The sequence below is a fragment of the Globicephala melas genome, chromosome 6 (assembly GCF_963455315.2).
Source record: "Globicephala melas chromosome 6, mGloMel1.2, whole genome shotgun sequence".
NCBI classification, from domain to species: domain Eukaryota; kingdom Metazoa; phylum Chordata; class Mammalia; order Artiodactyla; family Delphinidae; genus Globicephala; species Globicephala melas.
This window is the reverse complement of record NC_083319.1, coordinates 112,505,111-112,520,208: the sequence shown is the minus strand read 5'-3', so window position 1 is coordinate 112,520,208 and position 15,098 is coordinate 112,505,111. Positions and strand designations below refer to the sequence as shown.

General features: G+C 44.8%; 1 protein-coding gene across 1 annotated transcript in view; it reads right to left on the bottom strand.

Annotated features, from left to right (window-relative positions):
- Positions 1-4,286: 4,286 nt before the first annotated feature.
- The window catches only part of MFAP3L (microfibril associated protein 3 like), a 71,301-nt gene continuing 60,489 nt past the window's right edge, over positions 4,287-15,098 (bottom strand). Inside the window, exon 6 of the mRNA XM_060301357.1 lies at positions 4,287-5,153. The gene's annotated coding sequence lies outside the window, so the exon portion shown is untranslated. The remainder of the gene's footprint in view (positions 5,154-15,098) is intronic.

The following is a 15,098-nucleotide window of genomic DNA, read 5'->3' as shown; positions in this document are numbered from 1 at the left end:
CTCCTGTGGATTTAATTACTCTCGAAAGGCTGCCAACTTCCCAAAGGTGTATTTCCAGCACAGATTTTCTCATTAGTTTCAGCCCAGGAGCCCACACGTCCCACAGGCACTAAAGCTGGACATTTCACACACGGAAAGCATCCTTTCTCTCCCTCCCCTTCCCCGATGTTTCCTATGTTGGGGAAGGGCACCCACACAGACACTTTGCTCAACTAGGAAACCCAGTGTCATCCCTGACATGTCCTTTTCTTCACCCCATCCCATCCCATCTGTAACACTGGACCACTTTTCTCCCTTCACTATGGCCACTCTCCCACCCCAGCTACCAACACATTTGGCCAGTTCACCCCCTCAGGCTCCTGCACTGCCTCACTACTTCTAGTATCGATCCTCTACACTCTGTTTTCTTCCTTGTAGCCAAAGGGACCTTGCAAAATGCAAATCTCATTATGTCAGTAGCCCCTACCCGGACATACACACACCGTTTAAAATCCTTCACTGACTTCCTATGGCCCATAGAATAAATAATAAAGGATAAGATTTACCAGGAACTTATTATTTGTGCTGGGCACAGGGATTCACATTACTTGTGTTACAGAACAAATCCCTTAGCAGGATAATTCAGCACCTTCATTATCGGGTCCCAGTGTAACCTTCCAGCCTCCTTGTCTACACCTCCCTCTCCACCTGGCTCATCCCAACTCACCCTTTAGGAATCAGTTCACAGGCTGATAGCACCTCTAGGAAGGCTCCTTCATCCTGGCTTCAATCTCTGTTATGGGACATGAACCCAGCACCACCTTCTATAGTATTAACCTTCTCGTTCGTGTCCACCACTCCTCTGTCTTATTAGTTATCCTACCTGCAATATCTTTCAGGGGGCCTGGTTCATAGTCATTTCTCAATAAATATTTGTTGAACCAATGAATGGATCTTGGAGTTAAGACAATTCCAAACACTGGGAGCTGTCAGGAGTGTTACCCTTGGGTACACTCACACTGGGGTGGGTGGTGACCTTGAGTGCCTTCCTGCAGACCCAACCCTGCTAAACCCTAGGAAGGGAGGAAACCCAGCAAGCGTATGCCCTTGTATGGATGTACCATATTTTGTTTATCCATTAAGACAGTAAATTTTGGCATGCAGCCATAGAAACCTGGAGCACAACAGGGGTCAAAGATGGGGGAAGGTAAGAGTGCTAATTGCTATGTTCTAATGGTTGAACTGTACACTACAGTGTATTCTATCATGGTCTGATAGGCATGAGTGATAGGCATTGCACTAAAGCTATCATGTTCTTCCAGGAAAATCTTGTGGTATACAGTGTTACCTTATTTTGCATACGTTTTTATTTTTATAACATGAATCCTACATTGAACTATGCCTATTTTAAGTAGATAAAATAAGAGTTAATTCAATGTATGACAAATTGTAATAGAGTATTGTATAAATATATTGATATAGTTCCTGGCCTGTTACCTAAAATTGGATTTAGGCCCAAAGTCATAAGCAATGAGGATATTTTATTAATACTATTTTAAGGAAAAAAATAAATCTAAGCAATATGCAGAGCATTTTCTAATTCAATGTGGAAAACTTGGATTCCCAATAGTTAATCATATATACACCTTGGGGCTGTAATCGCCCTCAGAGAGGCCATCCCAGTCCTTCCAGTATAAAGGGGTCCTCTGCCCCCTTTTGTTTCTTGAGAGCACCTGGACACACCGATTCTTATTTGTTCACTGCTTGTTCACGGTCTCACTCTGCCACTAGAATCTGTTCTAAGTTCTGTGTCTTTCCCACTCACCCCTATGTCCTAGAACCCAGCACCATGCCTGATCACGGCAGGAGCCCAGGACTGAAGACCCAAGGAGAACACGAAACAGTGAAGGTGGTTGTGTGCTCAGGATGAGTCGTTTGAGATGCAGAAGTTCCTTCAACATTGGCTTAGTATTTCAGCATGAAAATATCTTTAAAGTGAACTGCAATTATGGACGCACGTTCCAAAGGAAAGGCCTGCCATTCTGCTTCCTGCTGACGTTGGTCAGCTTGCAAACTCCAGTTCTCAGCCGGGTAGCATCCCTCAGAGAAGTGTGAGAAATCCAGTACCTTCCCGCATAGAATTCTGTGCCCTCACAGCCGAACGAGACTCAGCCTCACCCCTTCTGGGAGCAGATGGAGCTTCTCATGTTTCTCAGTTGACGCCCAATCTCTCGCCTTCCTGCCCCCCTTTACCTACTTGTCTGCCACCATCACTTCAGCCCTGATGCATGACAGTAAAGCAAGGCTATTTTCAGAGTCCTATTTTAGCCTCAAAAATTAGTCCGAGGGGGCTTTCCTGGTGGCACAGTGGTTGAGAATCTGCCTGCTAATGCAGGGGACACGGGTTCGAGCCCTGGTCTGGGAGGATCCCACATGCTGCGGAGCAACTAGGCCCGTGAGCCACAACTACTGAGCCTGCGCATCTGGAGCCTGTGCTCTGCAACGGGAGAGGCCACAACAGTGAGAGGCCTGCGCACCGCGATGAAGAGTGGCCCCCACTTGCCACAACTAGAGAAAGCCCTCGCACAGAAATGAAGACCCAACACAGCAAAAAAAAAAAAAAAAAAAAAAAAAAATTAATAAACTCCTACCCTCAACATCTTCTTAAAAAAAAAAAAATTAGTCCGAGGGCTTCCCTGGTGGCGCAGTGGTTGAGAGTCCACCTGACGATGCAGGGGACGCAGGTTCGTGCCCCGGTCCGGGAAGATCCCACATGCCGCAGAGCAGCTGGGCCCGTGAGCCATGGCCGCTAAGCCTGTACGTCCGGAGCCTGTGCTCCGCAATGGGAGAGGCCACAACAATGAGAGGCCCGCGTACCGCAAAAAAAAAAAAAAAAAAAATTAGTCTGAGTTCCTACACAGCCCTAGCAGTACTGCAATTTAATAAACGACATCGATTACCACCCATGTTATGTCTCAGTACAACCATGGATTTCATACAGCAATGTTGTGAGTTCATCTCCATGTCTATGATGAAATCTTGAGCCACTATCCCCCATAGTAGAGTGCAGGTGGCAGATGGAAGGTTCCACAACTGCTGGGCTAGAGGGCTCAGGTAGCCTTGTGAGTGGGCTGCCCCTGGTAGAAGGCCCTCAGCATGTGCTCTCATCCTGGCGTTCACCTTTCTAAACCCCAGAAAGCCGGAAAGCCAGAACCAGAATTTTCCCGACTCCCTTGCAGCTAGGGTTCTGGATGTGAACACACTGCAGCGTGAGACCCATCGTGGAAGGTGAAGAGGAGCAGAGGTCCTCTCTGTGCTGCTGAGACAGCTGCCGCGCTGGGTCAGGGAGGCGCGGGGGTTTACGGCTGGACTCAGCATCCCAGTGTGTAGCCCTCAGTCCAGTGAGGATGGGAGGCGTCTGTGCTGGGAGTGGAGGTGACAGCAGGATCAGCCTCTGGTCTCTGAATCTCACCTATGGAGTTAAGTCTGGTAGCAGCTCTCCAGCTACTCCTGCACTCGGCTGTGATTTTGGAGGTGCCCAGTATCCTGTATGAAATCCCATTCTGCTTGAAAACCTGGACTGCGGCTGTTAAAACCCCACTAAGGACTCAGTCAGGCTACTGAGCTGGACTCTACGTGGCTGCTTTGGGCTCTCCTTGGGGAAATAGGAAGTTTTCCTTGACACATAATAAACGTTTATTAAACGCACTGCTTGTCCAACATGAAAGGGCTTCATTGAAAGATTAACTAATATGTCCTACATTAAGCAACTTACAGTATTTTAAAATCTCTAAATACTCCAGTTTCTCAAAATATAAGACACACATGGAGGATACCAGATGATGAAAACCTACTTCTTTTTTAAAAAATAAATTTATTTATTTTTTATTTATTTTAATTTTATTTTTGGCTGTGTTGGGTCTTTGTTGCTGCATGTGGGCTTTAGTTGCGGTGAGCAGGGGCTACACTTCGTTGTGGTGCACAGGCTTCTCATTGCAGTGGCTTCTCTTTTTTTTTTTAATTTAATTTTAATCTTTTATACAGCAGGTTCTGATTAGTTATCCATTTTATAGGTATTAGTGTGTATTTGTCAATCCCAATCTCCCAGTTCATCATACCTGCGGTGGCTTCTCTTGTTGTGGAACACGGGCTGTAAGAGCGTGGGCTTCAGTAGTTGTGGCATGTGGGCTCAGTAGTTGTGGCACATGGACTTAGTCACTCTGCGGCATGTGGGATCTTCCCGGACCAGGGATCGAACCTATGTCCCCTGCATTGGCAGGTGGATTCTTAACCACTGCACCACCAGAGAAGCCCGAAAACCTAGTTCTTAATGAGACTGGTGGTCTCCAGAGGCGGGGGTAGGTGAAATGGGTGGAGGGGGTCAAAAGGTACAAACTTCCAGTTATAAAGTAACTAAGTCCTGGGATGTAATGCACAGCATGGTGTCTACAGTTAATAAACTGTGCTGCATATTTGAAAGTTGCTGAGAGAGTACACCTTAAAGGTTCTCATCACAAGAAACAAATTCTGTAACTGTGAGATGATGGATGTTAGCTACACTTAACTGCGGCCACCATTTCACGCTGTATATGAATAGCGAATCATTAGGCTGTACACCTGAAACTAACACAATGTTCTACCTGAATTATACCCGAATGTTCTACCTGTCAATTATACCTGAATTTTAAAAAATGTGGGGACTTCCCTGGTGGTCCAGTGGTTAAGAACCTGAGCTGCCAGTGCAGAGGGCATGGGTTTGATCCCTGGTCAGGTAACTAAGATCCCACATGCTGCATGGCTAAGAAAGAAAGAAAAAAAAAAGCTTATTCAATAATAAAGCTGTTTTAAAAAAAATTGGTTTAAAAGAAAATAAATAAGAAATGTGAAAAAAGCTTAGTTCTTACCCCAAGTGAGAGAGATACAAGGCATATGGCTCCTCACGTCATCTTAAAGGTACCAGCCCAGCACCAAGAGACAACATCTGCAGTTACTTACATCTGTCCCTGGAAGAGGACCAGATATCCCCACCGCCGCAGACTTTGGACTTGGCCACGTAATGTGCTTTGGTCAACGGCATGTGCAAGAACCAGTTGTGTATCACCTCCAAGCAGAAGGTGCAGTCACTGTGAGATTTCACCAGTCTGCCCAGGTCCCAGAATGGGAGAACGCACAGTCTGCAATGTGACAAGAGTAAGACGCCTTTACTGTAAGCCAGAGATTTGGGGGTTGTTTGCTACCGCACAGAAAGAGATTAATACCCTGGAAGAGAAGAATTTCGTTTTACTGGCGGATATTGAGTAAGTATTCTCGGAGCGGGTGCGATGTCAGGTTCCCTTGGAGGTGTAAGTAGGATTTCAGGGGACAGAGAAGGAAGCAGGCAGGGTGTATGTTTATATCCAAAGAGACAGATATGGGAACATGCAGGTGGATTGGGGAAGAGGGCGGAGAACAACGAGTAACCGGATAGATCTAGAATCTCTGGTGCGAATGGAGCGGAGTGGAAGATCCTTTCAACCACATTGAAAGGGACCTGAATGTGGTCATGAGGGACTTGAACATCACGGTCAGCGGTCAACACTTCTCAAAGTGGACAGGGAAGGCCACCACTGGAGGAGGGAGCAGTCAGGAGATAGCCCGAGATTTAGGAACATTTACGGGCTGAAGGAAATGGGCCAAATCAGAGGTAATACTGGAAGATATGAGAGAGGAAAATTGGGATCAAAGATGGAGTCTTGGAAAGTTTTTCTGAAATCAGTAAAGAAAAACAACAAACTGATAATGAGAACTTTGGAGGCGGAGTGAGTTCACACCAGACAGCCCTGATCCCAGTGAAGGGGGTAGATTGTGGAAAGTGAGGGGTGGGAGTGGGTGGAATAGCCTTGCGGGGGGAGGGGACGGGATGGCCACAGAGGAGGGATCAGCTTCAGAGGCATCACGTGACTTGTCACCAGCATGGTGTAAAGTACATGGACCAGCAAGTACAGTACCTGGAAATCTTCCTGGCACACAGTTCGCCAGTGCTCAGGAAATGCCTGACCCCTCTTTGGTTTTCCTTTATGTAATTTACCAGGTCCTTGAATACGGACGCTTTTCAGGCCGGAGCCCACAGGCCATTACGTCCTCTCTCCGAGGCCACCACTTTCCATCTGTGCTGTCGCAGGTGCCGCCCATGCCAGAAAACCCCACCGTGCACTCTTCATGGCTCACAGGCTGGCCTGCCCCCATCAGCCCCCTTCTCAGAGTCAGTGCTGTCAGTCTGGGGTAAATTTCACGCACAGTCTAATCTCAGCACTTTACAGGCTTGTTGACTCACCTGGCTTCTTGCAATTCTAGTCACAGGATTAGACACTGGAGAAGTGGCAAACTTGGTTTGCAAGTAGATGCTGCATCAAAGATGTACCTCAAATCCAACAAAATTAATGAAGCCGGCACGAGTCTCCTGCTTGGCACTGAGCGGGGCTGGCAGGGATTCCTCCCGGGCACAGCACGGAGGAGCAAGTGAACAGCGGCTCCCGACGCAGCACCGGGAGTTCTAAGCTGCAGAGTCGAACCAGCTCAGCTGCTAACCCGACAAAAACTTGGTGTGAATATACATGGATGTGCTACGTTTCTATGAGAGCACAGAACACGCGTCTATAAATAGTCAGCTGAAGGTGGCAGTGACAACAGAAGCTCTGTACTTTCTTGGCTTACTAAACTGCACAGAAAGACGGAACGCTGTGTGAGCCCTGCTACGGGAGGGGTGTGTACTCAGCCCACCGTGGAGGAGTCTGCTGAGAACGTGACGTCAGACGCCACGGCCAGCTCTCGGCCGTGTTCTGGGCTAGTTCAGTGTGACGGCTTCAAGGAGGGCTTTGAGCTCAGGCAGGAAGGAGGAAGCGTTTCTCTAAGCTGGTCTAGGTTAGAGAAAAGCCCAGTAAATACCCAGGTGCTGGCAAGGCAGGGGTGGGGGGAGTCCAGGGGAACCAACACTCACGATGTGTGTGACGTTCACATGTGTCACACGGATGCGCAGACACAGCTCTGCATGCGGTGCGTGTGCTTTTGAGAACTCAGAGTTTCAGGCACTAGGTAAAACCTTCCGGTGATTATAAATATGTTATATATAATAATTTGATTACAAATTAATGTAACTTTTTTTGACGTCTGTACCCTCTAAGGAACAGTTTATTCAACATGCATCTTGAGTATCTCCCAAGTTCGAGGCACCGTGCTTGGTGCCAGGAACAGAAAGATGAGTAAAGCAGGGTTCCAGTCTTTGGGGAGCCTGCAATCCAGTGACGAGGGTTCTGCAGGGCTGTTGAGTGCTGTAACATTGGAATATACAAAGCCTTTGGGACTCACAGAAAGTTGCTCCAGTCCCTTTTGCTGGATGATAATAAATTAGCCCAGGACTTAGCGGCATAAGGCAACCATCGTATTATTCTCACGGATTCGGTGGGTTAGGGATTTGGAGAGGCACGGAGCATGGAGGAGGGGCCCCACCTGGAAACAGGACGACCAGGTCTGCCCACCGGGTGTGTACACATGGCCTCTGCAAAGAGCTAGGCTTCCTCACAGCTCCAAGGGGATGAGTTCCAGCCAACAGGGTGGAAGCCACATTGTCTTTCAGGGCCCAGCCTCATAAGACACCAGTGTCTCTCCTGCCACAGACTCTGTTGGATGAAGCCTGCCCAGAAGCAAGAGGACGGACGTGGACCCAAACTCTCAGTGCGGGGAATGTCGAAGAATTCTGTGGGCATTTATAAAAACTGCTGTGGGGCTTCCCTGGTGGCGCAGTGGTTGAGAGTCCGCCTGCCGATGCAGGGGACACGGGTTCGTGCCCCGGTCCGGGAAGATCCCACGTGCCGTGGAGCGGCTGGGCCCGTGAGCCATGGCCGCTGAGCCTGCGCGTCCGGAGCCTGTGCCCCGCAACGGGAGAGGCCGCGGCGGTGAGAGGCCCGCGTACCGCAAAAACAAAACAAACAAACAAAAACTGCTGTGAAGAGAGCACCTTCCTAGCTGGGGAGTCAGGGAAGGCTTCATGGAAGAGGTGACGTTTGGGCTGCATCCTGAGGAGTGGAAGTTTGCCAGGAGAAGTGGTGAGGGTGTCAAGAACAGCATCCCAGGCTCACACACCCATGGGGACACAGAGGTAGGAGAAGGAGGAATCCAAGCGGGGGACCACGAACAGATCAAGCATCAGAGGAAAATCAGTCTCACTGCTCTCCCATTCTCTGGATACATCAAGCGTCGGAACTGCTAACTCAACTCAACCATTGCTCACTGATCCTTAAACCAGGTGCATCGCCTCGGGAAAGTGCCGTGGAGCACGTGGGTTTAAAGTCAGGCTTGAAAGTGAAGGGACAGCTGTTCTTTAGCAAACACCTAGCACGTACTCCCTGTGGGCACCAAGGACAGGGCCGTTTCCACTCACTCGATCCTAACCACCACCCTACAAGGCGACTCCTGTTACTACCTCGCTGACAGATGGGGAAGCTGAGGTCCAGAGAGGTGGGGTTACCTGCTCAGCTGGCCAGGGGCACACCTAGGATTCAAAGCAGGTAGCCTGACCACAGAGTCTGGACACCTGACCCCTGCACGGGGCCACCCCTCAGACAGCGGGGGCAGAACAGAGGCTGAAACTGAAGGCCACCCCGGGAGACTGATCTGTGTGGAGACCAGAAGCCCTTTAGGGCCACCTGAAACGGCAAGGAATGTGATCTAAACTGTGCGCACACAGCTCACACGGCTGGTTCTGGGCTGGTCCAGATAGACAAGTCTCTTGCTTCCCTATTCAGCGTTCTTCACTGTTCCCTCTCGCGTGCCCGAAGAGAGTACTTTCTGGTCCAGCAACTCTTCTGATTTCTCCAATGACGACGTAAGAGTCTAGACTCTGGAAGAAACCAGCAATGGGGCTACCCCATGGGGTCAGGGGCAGGGTCTCCCAGGCGAGGTCCTAACCTACATGGGACGTTTTAAGGCTAATCTAGAACAAGGCCAAGCATATTCTGTGGTTTGACTCGCAAAGATAAAATGCCATATATTACGGCAGTTTAATTTCCCCATCAACTCAGCACTGTTTTTACCGCCCTGAGCTGTGGTTGACCTAATGCTTTGCTGTGCCGTGTGGTACCATTTAGATGCACATGCTGACATCAGGACAGACAGCATCACATGGGCAGAAGGTCTGAATGAAAACTCCACGATGTTATCATCCCTCAGGTACTTAGTATAGAACCTAAGATGCACAATGCTTAAGAAAGTGGTGGAGGTACACTGTGACCTCAGGAAAACGGTGGGAGCAGCTGGCAGCTCAATTCCGGGTTCTGGGGAAGCACTTTTAAATGGACATTGTGCTAATCTCATCATCTTCTATAAAAAATTTAGACCGTTTACTTTGTGATGACTTTCCACGTTCACTGAGATATATTAGGAAGTGGTAGGAATAATAAAAACAACAAAAACCATAATATCAAGCCCTTGGCACAAAAACGTCCTCCAAGCAGCCTCATGCAAAAAGACCAGGGCAGGTGAAGTGGATCATTTTGAAATTGAAGGTAGTTTAAAGGATCAAATCAACAGTTCTAGAATTTGTGTACAGAGTCTAAAGGCATGACCTGGGAGGGAAGTCAGGCTTGTTTTGACAGGAGGTGTGTGATCACGAGGCTGGGACCAGAGCTGTGTGCCCTCAGTCTCATGAGTCACCTCTGGTGAGCTTCAGTGGACACACAACATATGTAGTTTTGCTGCACAGCAAAGGAAACCATAAACAAAATGAAAAGACACCTATACACTGGGAGAAGATATTTGCAAATGATGAGACCAACAAGGGATTAATTTGTAAAATACACAAACGGCTTATACATCTCAATATCAAAACAAACAAACAAACGACACAATCAAAAAATGGTCAGAAGGTCTAAATAGCCATTTCTCCAAAGAAGACATACAGATGGCCAAGAGGCACATGAAAAGATGCTCCCCATCACTCATCATTAGAGAAATGCAGATCAAAACTACGATGAGGTGTCACCTCACACCGGTCAGAATGGCCATCATCAAAACATCTACAAACAATAAATGCTGGAGAGGGTGCGGAGAAAAGGGAACCCTCTTGCACTGTTGGTGGGAATGTAAATTGGTGCAGCCACTATGGAGAACAGTATGGAGGTTCCTTAAAAAACTAAAAATAGAGCTACCATATGATCCAAGAATCCTACTACTGGACATATATCCAGAGAAAACCCTAATTCAAAAAGACACATGCACCTCAAGGTTCACAGCAGCACTATTTACAATAGCCAAGACATGGAAACAACCTAAATGTCCATTGACAGATGAATGGATAAAGAAGATGTGGTACATACATACACAATGGAATACTACTCAGCCATAAAAAAGAATGAAATGATGCCATTTGCAGCAACATGGATGAACCTAGAGATTATCATACTGAGTGAAGTAAGACAGAGAAAGACAAATATATAGTATTGCTTATATGTGGAATCTATAAAATAATACGAATGAATTATTTATAAAACAGAAACAGACTCACAGACTTGGAAAACAAACTTATGGTTACCAAAGGGGAAGGGGGGCATAAATTGGGAATTTGGGTTTAACAGATACACACTACTATATATAAAATAGATAAACAACAAGGACCTACTGCATAGCACAAGGAACTATGTTCAATATCTTGTAATAACCTATAATGGAAAAGGATCTGTAAAAGAATAAATATATATAACTGAATCACTTTGCTGTACATTTGAAACATTGTAAATCAATTATACTTCAATAAAAAAAAGTCTACACAATTATTCAGCCTTAAAAAGGAAGAAAATTCTGATACATGCTGCAACATGGATGAAACTTGAAGACATAGGCTAAATGAAATAAACCAATCACAAAAGGAAAAAACAAAACAAAATAAAAAAACCCCAAACACATATTTTTCGCGAGTTTTCTAAAAAGTGGTTAATTAAATAAATGACTCTAAAAACTAAGCTTCCTGCATGGATGGAGGGATGGATGGATGGAAGGATGGATGGATGGATTTCACTAAATGCCTTTCTCTCTAGTGAAATGACCTGCGTGGTCCCCTACCTGACTTCCTGTACCAAATTCCAGTGGCAGCAGAAACAGAGACATCAAAGCACCTAGTACTAGTTTGTCAACCAGACCAACAGCCGGAAAAGCAGCTCCTTTTTCTCTTTCTTGAGCCCATTATACATGTTTTCTGGTGCAGAGTAAAAGTGAGCCAAGAATACCCATTTGTATGCCACAAGCCTTCTGCACAGACTAGACATTCACACATACTGTAGCCGTCTCTTGAGGAAGCTATGAGAATATTCGTGGATTTCTAAGCTGTCATTTCAAAGACACAGTTGTGGGAAAATGGCTCTACAAGTATTAAAGCATTCTTGCTTTTGTGGCATTAAGATGACATGAAAAGATGGCATATTCTCTTCTAGACTTGAATCTACTAAGTACTTATTTGGGTCTATTATAGACATTGAAAATTTTCTTTAGAAAGTCTTTCTTGCTGACAAAGCGAGGGTGTCATTAGCAACGGAATATCAAAACTTCCACTTAGATGCGCCTAAAGTCCACATAAGAGAGAGTACTGAGTGTTCCTTTTTATTTGTAAGTTATCTTGATAACAAGGGTGGAAGAGGGTGTATCTCATGCCCAGGGCATTTAAATCATTGCTGTTCCCCAGTATTTACTCTCCAAGGTTTTCATGCATATTAAAACTTGGCTACTAACATGGTTATACCATGCTGAAACCATACATGGGATGTTTAGAAAGAGAAGATTATTCAATAGGCTGAGTTTTGGGAACGAGTTTGTTTTACCTTCCAGACTGAATTGCTTACAAGAAAGTGAGACTATTTTTGGATTCCTTTTTATTCTATGAATGTTAGGTCTATTGAAGCTCTTTGATTCTTCTACCTTGTTGCTTAGAAACATTTTATTAAATACTGTCAGTGCTTCAATCTGATTTAAAATGTTACTCTTCTCTGTCACTGAAGAATGAACTTGTGCTTTGCCATTTTTCCCAGTCACGGCCTTTTAAGTTATTTATAGTTGTTAATATTTTATTGACACAAGAATGCTAGGTCAGAGTGAGCCAATAGTTCTGGCCTTTCTATTTTAAGGGCATTGGTTGGGGGTTGGTCTGGAAAAGTTTGTGGCAGGCAGACACAGGAGTGATGGGGTGTCCTCAACATCCTTCATCTCTGACACTTAGAACCTAAGAGGTGGCAGGTGGATTCATAAACCTCATTTCAGATTCTTTCCCAGCACACCGCCTGGGTCCAACTGCCTATCATCTGCCTGAAATCCCACCACTGGTGATATGTCTTTGATGTTGTTTAAACAGTTATCAGATTCAAAACTTACTTGGAGATTCACTGAATAGCTGGATGAACATAAGGCCTGGAAGAAGTGTGGGCTGAGACAGGACTCTTGAAAGCAGGGGCATCAGGAAGGGGGGTGGGTAGGGGGGACTCCGGGAAGAAGGGAAACTGACAAAACAAAGATCCCAGTTTAATTGGGTTTAATTTGGCCCAATTTCCTCAAAGAGCTACTTCACAAAAGAGTTAATTAGGCCAGTAACTCATGTTAAACCTGAACTGCTAGTCTGGAAAAACACAAATTCTGCCTTTAAAAGTAAGACCCGATTCATACCTTCTGAATAATGAAACAACTATATTTCAAATTAACGTATCTGTATTCTGTCCACTAATAGAGAGGATTTTATGTGGCTTAGAATTGTTACCTCAAGACTGGAAGCTTATTTAAAACCAAGTGAAAGAAAACTTCCCAGATGATCACTCCAATTAAATATGCACACACACTTCACCTTTATACGGTGGTCCCTGTACGTCATGCTCTAAAGATAAAGGGCACTGCCAACTTACACAAATGACTTGACCATCCTGACTGAGATACCTTGTGTAACAGGTAATTCTCACTGTTTCAGAATCTCTCATCCTCCGGGGTGATTAGCTTCAGTGTTACAACCCTAGACCTAAAATAATAGTAGCTATATCCAATACCAATGTTTTTTAAGTAAAAAGCTTGTTACCATAACATATACAGTAGGTCAGACTTCCTGAAAGTTTCAAGTTTTATGGGTGAACTGACTAAGCTTACGAAAGGATGCTTCGTTCATTTATGAGAGGCTTTCTAACTGAGAGCTGCTAAGAGGGGCACAAGCTGGGAAGAAAATATTCAAATGGATTGTAATTTGATTATGCCAATATCACTTCTGAAGACAAAGAGAACTTAGCCATGATTCAGACAGAAGAAGCTAATAATAACTTGATGTGGAGTTATTATTTTTGCCCATAAGCATCTGGGTGGTTGAAGCAATCTGATTGTATGATTAGGCACAAGTCCAATCTGGAGAAATATTTTGGTCTAAAATAGTTATGTGGGAAACCATTGGAAATATGTCTCAGCTTCTGAGAGATTTCAACCTGGCGAATCAGTACATTTTTACCCTGATATTTCATTTTTACACGCCATTGGGAAACAAACACACAAAGAAACAAACAAACAAAAAAGCATGTTCCCCAGAATTTTATGTTAATGGCCAAAATCGTGGCTGATAATATTATGTACCTCAATACTCTGGGGAGCTTGTATGTTTGACAGTTATATTTGCTCACTGATCCTTAAGACAGCTGAGAAGTAAAAGGTAATGGCAAGATGCTATTTCCAGACAAAACTTGGGCCATCTCAGTGGAAAGCTATTCATAAATAATACATCTATAGATAGATGGGATTCAAAAACCAGAGCCTCCCTACAAAATGTTGCCCTTTGTATATGATAACTTCAACTTTCAGATTTTAAGAACAGTCAAACTCTACAGCATGTATTCTTAATTTCCTTCCCCCCCGCCCCTTTTTTCTGTTGTTTCAACTGATGACCAGTTTCAGTGTCCTAAGACCTACCAGTCTGAAAAAGAATTGTCTGTTGACAGCTCTAGGGAGGTGGCTTGCTCAACTCAGTGTGCTGACACACTGAAGATGGATGGAGCTTTCAAATCTGGCTGGGACATCTGGGAATGTTTTTCTCTTGAACAGCAAGATGCCACATCAGAGGAAAGAAAAAAAAAGAATATAATTTGTACAGACCCAAGGTTCTACGTTTACAAAGTCTATGAGCCGATTTTAGGGACGACAACAGTTATAGGAAAGTTTCAGATTTAGAGAATTCAAGTCTTTTCCCTGTCTATATGGTCAATTAATTTACAACAAAAGAGCCAAGAATATAAAACGGTGGGAAAACTGGACAGCTACATGCAAAAGAATGAAAATGGACCCCTGTCTTAGGCCACACACAAAAATCAACTCAAAATGGAGCAAACACTTGAATGTAAGACCTGAAACCATAAAACTCCTAGAAAACACAGGCAGTAAGCTCCTAGACGCTGGCCTTGGCAATGATTTTTTGAATCTGACACCAAAAGCAAAGGCGACAAAAGGAAAACATGAACGAGTGGAACTGTTTCAAACTAAAAATCTTCTGCACAGCAAAGAAGACCATCAACAAAATGAAAAGGCAATTATGGAATGGGAGAAAATATATGCAAATCATATATCGGATAAAGGGTTAATAATATCAAAAAATATTTTAAGAATTCATAAGACCCAATAGAAAAAAATCTGACTTAAAAATAGGCAAAGGACCTGAATAGACATTCTTCCGAAAAAAGACATACAAATGGCCAACAGGCACATAAAAAGATGCTCCACGTTACTAATCAACAGGGAAATGCAAATCAAAACCACAATGAGATATTGCTTCATACCTGTCAGAATGGCCATTATCAAAATGACTAAAAATAACAAGTGCTGGTGAGGTTGTGAAGAAAAGGGATCCCTTGTGCATCGCTGGTGGGAACATAAATTGGTGCAACAACGATGGAAAATGGTACGGAAGTTCCTCAAAACTTTTAAAATAAAACTACCATATGATCCAGCAATCCTACTTCTGGGTATTTAGTCAAAGGAAATGAAATCACTATCATGAAGAAATATCTGTACCCTCATACTCACTGCAGCAGTATTCACAGTAGCCAAGACATAGAAACAACCTAAGTGTCCACTGACGAATGGAT